Source organism: Leuciscus leuciscus (genome assembly GCF_965113295.1).
Source record: "Leuciscus leuciscus genome assembly, chromosome: 7".
NCBI classification, from domain to species: Eukaryota; Metazoa; Chordata; class Actinopteri; order Cypriniformes; family Leuciscidae; genus Leuciscus; species Leuciscus leuciscus.
The window spans coordinates 19,119,205-19,127,955 of NC_138731.1; positions in this window are offsets into that span (position 1 = coordinate 19,119,205).

Here is an 8,751-nt window from a genome sequence, read left to right on the forward strand (position 1 = left end):
TCCTAATTAAGTACATACATTGTTGAGGATCAACCCAAACCACCTCAGAGAAGATTCTGATACTATTATATGACTTTTAGGTTTGTGAAAAGTTATTGATCAGCTTGAAGAGGAGAACAAATTGAGATGTTCATTTGCAAAGGAAAACTTCCCTTTATTAGTTAATGCCTGCTTTCACTTCACAGGAGGAGCTCTAATTGCCACTAAATACATACAGCAATTTCCACCTAATTTATCCCTGACAGGGCCCACAGAGGGCACCCACACATACCACATATACACAGACTACACAAAGCAGTCAGAGACCCACACAGGGCAGCCCTCTCTGTCAGAGAGCTGTCCAATTATTACGTTCAGCTGATTAAGCCCCCGCTTTTTGTTCAGATTAGTCAGTGACGATTGACGTGAAGAACAGAAAAATTCAACCTCAGAGTCTGAAAATAAATATGGTTTCCTGATATTAATTAAACATGTTAGATCCCTTACTCTCCCGGTCACTCTCTTTATTCCTCATTTACAGATTTTTTGTTCAATAAAATGCTTTTTAGAATTTAAATTTTTAGTCAAAATTAAACCTCCTTTAAATTACAAACACCAACATCCACAGATTGATACTAACATTAAATAACACTAGATAGTGGCAAGTGGCAAATTACTTTAGGCCTCTTCATCAGATCAGTTACCACTGACTCTTGGCTCCAATTTTTATTTTATTTTTTTTTTACAGATTTGAGCTTTTCTCTTTTGTTTTATGAAGGTCACATTAAAACTGTCCTTTTCACCATACCTTCATTTATTTATTTAAAGTGACTTTAAAGTGACTTGATGTATCTTATAGTTGCTTGTTAGTGCAGACTTTAAATCTTAAACTTTAAAATCTTGGCAATATTTACAGACTTTCAACTGTTTGCAATGAACAAATCAAACAAAAGTCATTGAAATAGCTCAACGGTACTGAATACACAAGTATGCACAATGCATGTACGCTCTCTCAGTGGGAAGTGGTGATGGTGACTGGAGGCAGGTTGTGGGCTCGATGGCTGGATGCTCAGATGTACTTCTGTCCAGGGTAATACTGCCAGACAGATGAGTGGGCTGGTGTAAACATTCAGAACACATCTTTGGCAGCACAGCGACTGCGATGTAACGCAAAGCAATGATCGCTTCTCAAAGATGCCTATTAGCCCCAAAGCTTGCTGTTACATTAGAGCTCTGCCTTGAAAAGACGTCCTCAGTAATAGGACGGCGCTCAATGGGGTGCAATTCATTAGTCTGTCTCCAGTGAGACACCGTGTCCGCCACATGTACGATATTGTGCCTTTAATCACCACACCACATAGAAGTCGCAGATGTCCCCCATACTATATAATCAAGATAAACACACATTTGTGCCAGTGGCTCCTTTCTGTCAATAATTTCTTTATTACGTACCCAATTAAGTCACTTGGATTAAATGTATACAAACAAAGCAATAAACACATATACACATGCTCAAATCACAGATGCAAAGACTGCAGATATTGAAGATATATATATGTGAATACATATTATGAATGCTACATTAAGCTGCCTGGTTCCAGCTTCCACTCCTTGTGTTGATTTTATTCGCCACATGCCACTTTTTGCATTGAGGAGGCTGGAACGTGCCTATATTGTCCTTTTGTAAAAGAAAAGGCCTAATCATGTAACACTGAGGAGGTTTAATGAGAGCTTCTTATAGGGAATCATCATATCATCTTGGGAGGCATGGGTACTTCTTGTTGGGTACTGGCAAGTACAGGCTCATGTGTCCCCTGATAGAACAATGTGGGAACACGCACTCCTTCTGGGAACAAGGCGGGCATGGGTGTTTCCTGTGGGAAAGATGTGTGCACGGATACTGCCTCTAGGAAAGTCACAGGTGTTCTCTGAGGGTACAAGGTGGGACCAGGCGCTGCTTTGGGGAACAAGGCAAGCACAGGCACACCTTGTGGGAAAGAGGTTGGCATGGGTGCTTCCTGAGGGAAAGTGTACACGAATGTTGGCTGTTGAAAAGACACAGGCACAGGTGGAAACACGGCAGGCAGGGCTTTTTGCCGTAGATACTCCTGTGGGATTCTAGGGTTATTTTGGCCATGGGTGCTCCCTCTGGGGTTACGTTAGCCACGGGTACCAGGTTAGCCACCAGGTGCTTAGGGATCTTAAGCTTTGCACTTTGTGGGATATTGTGGGGCACAGATGCTCTCTGTGGGGACCCAGCAAGCAGATGTGCTCCCTTTGGGGTCCTGGAAGGCATTAGCTGCAAAAGATCCTCTCTCAGCTGTTCAGGGATCTTTCGTTTTGCCCCTGTGGGGACATGCCAGGCACATAAACTCCATTTGGGGACCCGGCAGACATGTGCTCTCCTTTTGGGACCCTGGTGGATATTAGCTGGTGCATAAGCTTCTGATTTAGCTGCAAAACCTTCTGCATCAGCCACTCATGGGCCTTTAGGTTTGTTTCCTCTGGGGACCCGGCGGGCATGGATGCTTACTTTTGGGACCCAGCGGGCATGGGTGCTCCCTGTGGTGCTCCCTGTTGGGACCTGACAGACTCTGGAGCTCCATTTTGAGACCTAGTGGGCATGGGTGCTCCCTTTGGGGACCCAGTGGGCACTGGTGCTCTCTATGGGAAACAGCCTGGGACTGCTTCTTCAAGTGGAAAACAGGTGGACATGCAAGGCATACTCACTTTGCTGTAGAATATTGCCTTGAATCGTATATGCAGCACTATCTTTATCTGTGAAACACTGTGAAAAAATGAGAGACAGAAGAGATGAGTTAAGTAAACACACAAAAGCCCAGAAGATGGTTGCCTTAGTTTTAACTCAATTTTTATTTTATTTTAATTTTTTAAGTGGTGGTCCGTCAGAGAAAAAGCCTGAGGGTGAGAGCCTCCTCAAAAATATATTTGAAATTAACACAATGATGAAGCTCAATAAAGTTACTTTGGTTTTGTTCAAATTACCTACTAATGTGCATACTATCTATTTATTCCTTATACAAATTTCTAGGGTTATGCAAACTCAACACAGAAAGGATTCCTGGCTCAGCCAGGGCTCGAATCAGGGACATTCTTACTGTGAGGCAACAGCGCTATAGAGCCAGAATGCTTCCCACTTATCCACATTTGCTTCGAGACCACTGGTAATCATCTGCCATCGCGAGGATGATCGAGAGCAGAAATTAAACAGTGTCTGCACAAAAGTAAAGAACTCATTTGTTTCAAAGCAGCAATTCAAGTGATTATTCCCACTAAATTAAGTGTGTATGCTGCACAAGGCACCCGTTCTGCCAGCGGATTTACCTCCCCAATGCGTGACTGTACACCCTTATAAACCCCTGATATTTTGCTTGCATTGTCGTAAAACTTTCCTCGACAACTGTTTATATCAATCCCCAGCTCATTCAGTACAGTCACAGAGTACTTCACAGAGTTAAAAAGTGTTTCCCCAATGGGGCTTGTAATAGGAAGACATTCAAGAAAGCGCTGCTCTATATTTCCCTCTGCAGAAAGGTATCGCGCTATTAAAGTGAGATGATCGATATGGGCAACGTCTGGCGTGAATAAGTTCAACTTATTCAACGTCTGAATAAGTTTTCCCATATAATTAGGGACCGTTTTAGGGGAAATTGAATGTCTCAGTAGTGCCACTTAACGATAGACCACACTCAGACAATTATATTGTAGCTACAACTCTTTATAGCACATCCTCCCAGTACTGACACTCCAATTTGAACTGATCCCTCAGGCCAGCATCAATCTGCCCCTTTTCAGATGTCCTTGACACCCAAGTTACCATGCACTCTCCATGTAGTTCTGAGTTCTCATGATCAGGAATGTGACTGTGTGCACGTTTCCAGTCTCTGTATCCATATGGTCCAGAAAATGGTGAAATGCCTCCTAACAGTTTGCAAACAAAACAAAACACAGATCCTTTGATTGGAGAGTATAGAAGCCAGTCATCTGTGTAGATTTGAAAATCATGCTTTTCCCCATTATTGTTGAATCACGGAAGCTATACCAGTTACTTTGCCAAGATATCTCAAATGTATTATGTTATACATGTGTCAGCATAGGAGAGAAACACGCATAGAAGAATAAGGCTACAGGCGAGGTGGTCTTCATTCCAGATTTCTCTCTTCCCCATTTCTCTATCCCCTCACCCAATGATGTTTCTCGGTGTTTCTCCTCCCTCACCCCCTCATGTCTCTGTTTCTCCTTCCTCTCACCCCCTTATGCCTTTATGTTTCTCTGTAGAGGCACAGTAAGGATTGAGTTTATATACACGACTGAGGGATTTACAACTTCCTTGTAAGGTAGAAAAACATGTTGCTTATGTTTAAAAATGGAACGTATACCTCATGCTTACACATGGCACAATCCACTTTCCATATTAAGAAACTGTCCTTCAGTGTACACATTTGTGGTACATTTGTATCAGTTGAAAAACATTATTTTCCTTGTAAAGAACATGCCAACTTTACATATTTGAAGTATCATCATCAGTGGAACATCTCTGCTCAGTTAACGTTGCATTGCACACATAGCCCTAAGCAAAATATAGCTCATCCCATATCTCTCATCAGCACACATGTACAACATACTCTGACTTCACACAAAATATATTATGAACTTATTATGAAAATTAATAAAAATAATAATAATAATAATAATAAATAAATAAAAAGATCAAACAGTACATTTTTTGTCTTCAAATGGAACAGACTTGCCATTGGTGAGTTTTAGGCTGAAAAGGCTCTTTGAAAATGTCAGTTTTTGGTGTTTATATTGTTTTTCAGAAGCAGAAAAATCACAGATGCGATTCTGACATGGCACTGGTCCTTTTCCGATCCAATAATTTTGGACTTGTATATCAATTACAGCAGGCCACCATCAGCCTACAGCAGGCGACCGTCAGTAGATGTAATTTTCCCTTGCAGTCTGATCCGATACGTTTTCTGGTGGTGGCTTCAATATTTCATTGTACACCAGACTGTTTCTGACATTTTTATCTAAAGGGGCGAAGTGAGCATTCATCAAAAAACCTTTGCTTTCTAACTCATTATAAAAATAATACCTTAATGCTGCTGCTAACTCACCTTCTTCAACGTGTAAAATATGCAGATCGGCAATGGTGTAGGTGGATAGAGCTAAATGTGGGCTGCCACTGCACTCGGGTTCTTCTACGGGCACGGATGTTTTATCCGAAAGTGAACAGAAGTAGTTACTGTAGTTAGTTTTGGAATTTTTGCTGTAAGATTAGTCTCCCTTTTCTCCCTTTCAAGCGAGCGATATATTTCACATTTTCTATATGTGAAAGCATTACACAAAGAGGCATTTCCCGATGTCATGGTGCAAATTGTAAAGGGATTTTGATTGGACTGTGCATTATATCAGTCAGGCACATTTTCCAGTCATTTCCTGTTATTTTATAATTAGTCACTTATGACTTGTCAATCAAGGATGCAACCAACAGGCCCTTATTTTACATTATAGGATGAGGACTTCTCATTTCCTCCAGCCAATCACGGGCGGGGGCCCCCTCCTCCTTTGGGCCCTGGGGCTTCAGCCCCACCTAGCCCTTATGCTAATCCAGCCCTGGATGTGGCTATTTTGAGATATCAGGGAATCATCTGCGTATGGGAGCATAATAATAAGTAAATATGTAAAAGCCAAACCCAATCTATTATTGATTTAACTATCAGCCTCCATCCAAAAATCCCCACAGACAATAGAGGAACCACTGAGTAGTAGTAGGCCTATGTCTAATATTCAATCTCATTGTACAGTACATATTGGGCTACCTTCACAGTCAGTCCAAATACGATTATTTGTGTTTCCGATTGGAATCGGCTCTAAATTACTGACTGTCCACACTGTGTAGCAGTTTGTTTCCCTTTCAAGGGAACTCGCGTTGCGTTGAGATTGACGCTATGCGGAACGCTTTGCGTGATGATGTCTTGAAGCACATGTAAAATCAGTCCAATGGTGTGGCGGAACATCAGATGCGGGTGACGTCACGAACTAGGAAGCTATAAAGCCTGCTCGAAAACAGAGAGCGTCATCTTCTCTCAGTGCTGGGCTCCTCACCCAAACAGGCAACACAAAGAACATGAGTGTCCCCACCCATTAAATAACGGAAGACGTCTTCAGTAGCGCTCTTTGTGAATCTGTCCACGTCTTATTTGGTGTTGTTTGTCTTTATATCATTACTATATATATAAAGCATTATGGCGAGCAAGCAGCAGTTTAGAATGTGTGTGCACCCCTGCCCGAGTGCCCGCGTTATTTAATGGGTGGGGACACTCATGTTCTTTGTGTTGCCTGTTTGGGTGAGGAGCATGCCCAGTCAGCACTCGAGGGTGCTGGCTGTCAGCATTGTGACGCGCTTCCATTGCGTACGCTCCGATCCCGCCTGGCGTTCTTTCGCGAGGGCGCTCAGGCTCGCGTTCCCCAGGGCTCTGGTCCCACTTCTGCCGAGGCACAGCGCCGATCGCAGTCTTGGGGTTCGCAAATGGATCTATCAGAGGGGTTTGAGACGGACCCAGCCTTATCTCAGCCTTCACCTGATAGATCCAGTGCCTCTTCTCAGGGTTGGAAGCACGCGCTGCGGTTCCTTCCGCCCCGATGGAGGCACCAATATTGCAACTATCCAGTTCTGAGGAGCTGGATGTTGTCAGTATTGAGGCTGATACTGAGGATTCGCCACCTCAGTCTCATGCTTTTGAAGAGCTCATAGAGGTAGTGACTAGAGCAGTCGAAAGACTAAGCATTGAGTGGCCAGCTGATAAGCAGGACGTTAGTTCGAAAAGGAAGCTTGACGAACGCTTCCTGCCTACTAGATCACAGCCTCAACGCCGGAGCCTACTTTTTTTCCCCGATGTCCACACTGAGGTGTCGAGATCGTAGGAGAAACCAGTGTCATATAGAGTGTTTAGTTCCCAAACATCCAACTATTCATCTATATCAGGTTACAGAGAGCACGGTTATGGGGAGATTCCGAAAGTGGAGGAGACGCTTGCGAGCTATCTCTCTCCAGCGACGGCATATTCCCTAAAGGTTCTGGCACTGCCCACCAAGCCTGTTAGAACTTCTTCATCTCCGGTGGGCAAAGCTTATTATGCCGCTGGCCAGGCTGCAGCATGTTTACACACAATGTCTTTGTTGCAGGCTTACCAGGCAAAATTACTGGGAGATTTAGATGAGGGCGGGGTTATTGGACCTGAGGTTGTCTGCGAACTACCTAGAGCCACAGACCTGTCTCTCAGGGCCCAGCAAGGAGACGGCAAAATCAATCGGCCGTTCTATGGCAGCCCTGGTGGCCACTGAGAGGCATCTGTGGCTCAACCTCAGCAACATTAAAGACAAGGAGAATAATTTTCTTATGGATGCCCCTATTTCTACCACTGGCCTCTTTGGCGACGCCGTTAATTCTGCCGTTGAGAAATTTCAAGAGGCATCTAAACAGGCAGCCGCCTTTCAAAAACTCCTCCCCCGTCGTTCTCTCTGAGCGGGAGCAGCCTCAATCTTCCAAAATGAGCTCTTCCCATCGTGCAACTCAGAAGCAGAGTGTTGCCTCCCATGCTCCTCCACAGAAATCTCGGGGACACGGAGGGCGCTCTCAACCCCAGCCTTCGAGGGGTAAAACAGATCTGCAGACCGTTATTATTGCCAAGAAGGCTGCGGGGAAAAGGTCCTGACGCCCGAGGGCTTAGGCCAATGAGGGCTCAGGCCAGTGAGGGCTCAGGCCAGTGAGGGCCAGTGAGGGCAGTCCCCCCCCCCCCCCCCGAAGCAGAGCGGTCAACACCTCTTTTTACGATACCCGTCTCCCTTCCACCAACCCTGCCACCTCCGATGCTTCAGGGTGCAGCGGTCTCCGGCGAGCACATATCTCAAGGACCACCCAGAAACGTAGTGGCCTCGGGATGCCCGCCCCCTCTGAGGAGGGTTTCAGAGCAGTCCGTTCAGTCGTTCCCTGCCGGTCCACCGTTACAAGGCGACGGACCGACTACTCAACAACAACAAAATCCAGAAACCAGTCTCGAGAGACTGGTACCTCTAGTAGAATCTTTGACAGCATGGAAGCTACTGCCAAATGTTTCTCATTGGGTCCTGCAGACCATAGAAAAAGGGTATAAAATACAGTTTGGGTCTCGCCCACCTCGGTTTATGGGGGTCCTACCCACAGTGATGGACCCTGAACAGGTTCTGGTTATGGAACAAGTGAACACTCTGTTAGAGAAAGGGGCCATAGAATATGTACCTCCCTCCTATAGGGAAACCGGGTTTTACAGTCGATAGTTCCAAAAAAGGACGGGGGATTGCGTCCCATTCTGGATCTTCGAGTTCTAAACGAGTCCGTCATGCAACTCAAGTTCAAAATGTTAACATTGAGACAGATCGTGCCACAGATCAGGTCCGAGGACTGGTTTGTCACGATAGATCTCAAGGACGCATATTTTCATATTTCCATCCATCCATATCACAGAAATTCCTGAGGTTTGCTTTTTGGGGCAAAGCTTACCAATTTTGAGTTCTTCCATTCAGCCTAGCTTTATCACCCCGCACTTTCACCAAATGCGTGGATGCAGCTCTGGCGCCCCTGTGCCTTCAGGGTATTCGCATTATGAACTACATCGACGATTGGTTGATTCTAGCTCAGTCGCATCAGATGGCGGTTCGGCATCGAGATGTCGGTCTCGCCCATATGAAAGAGTTGGGGTTACGGCT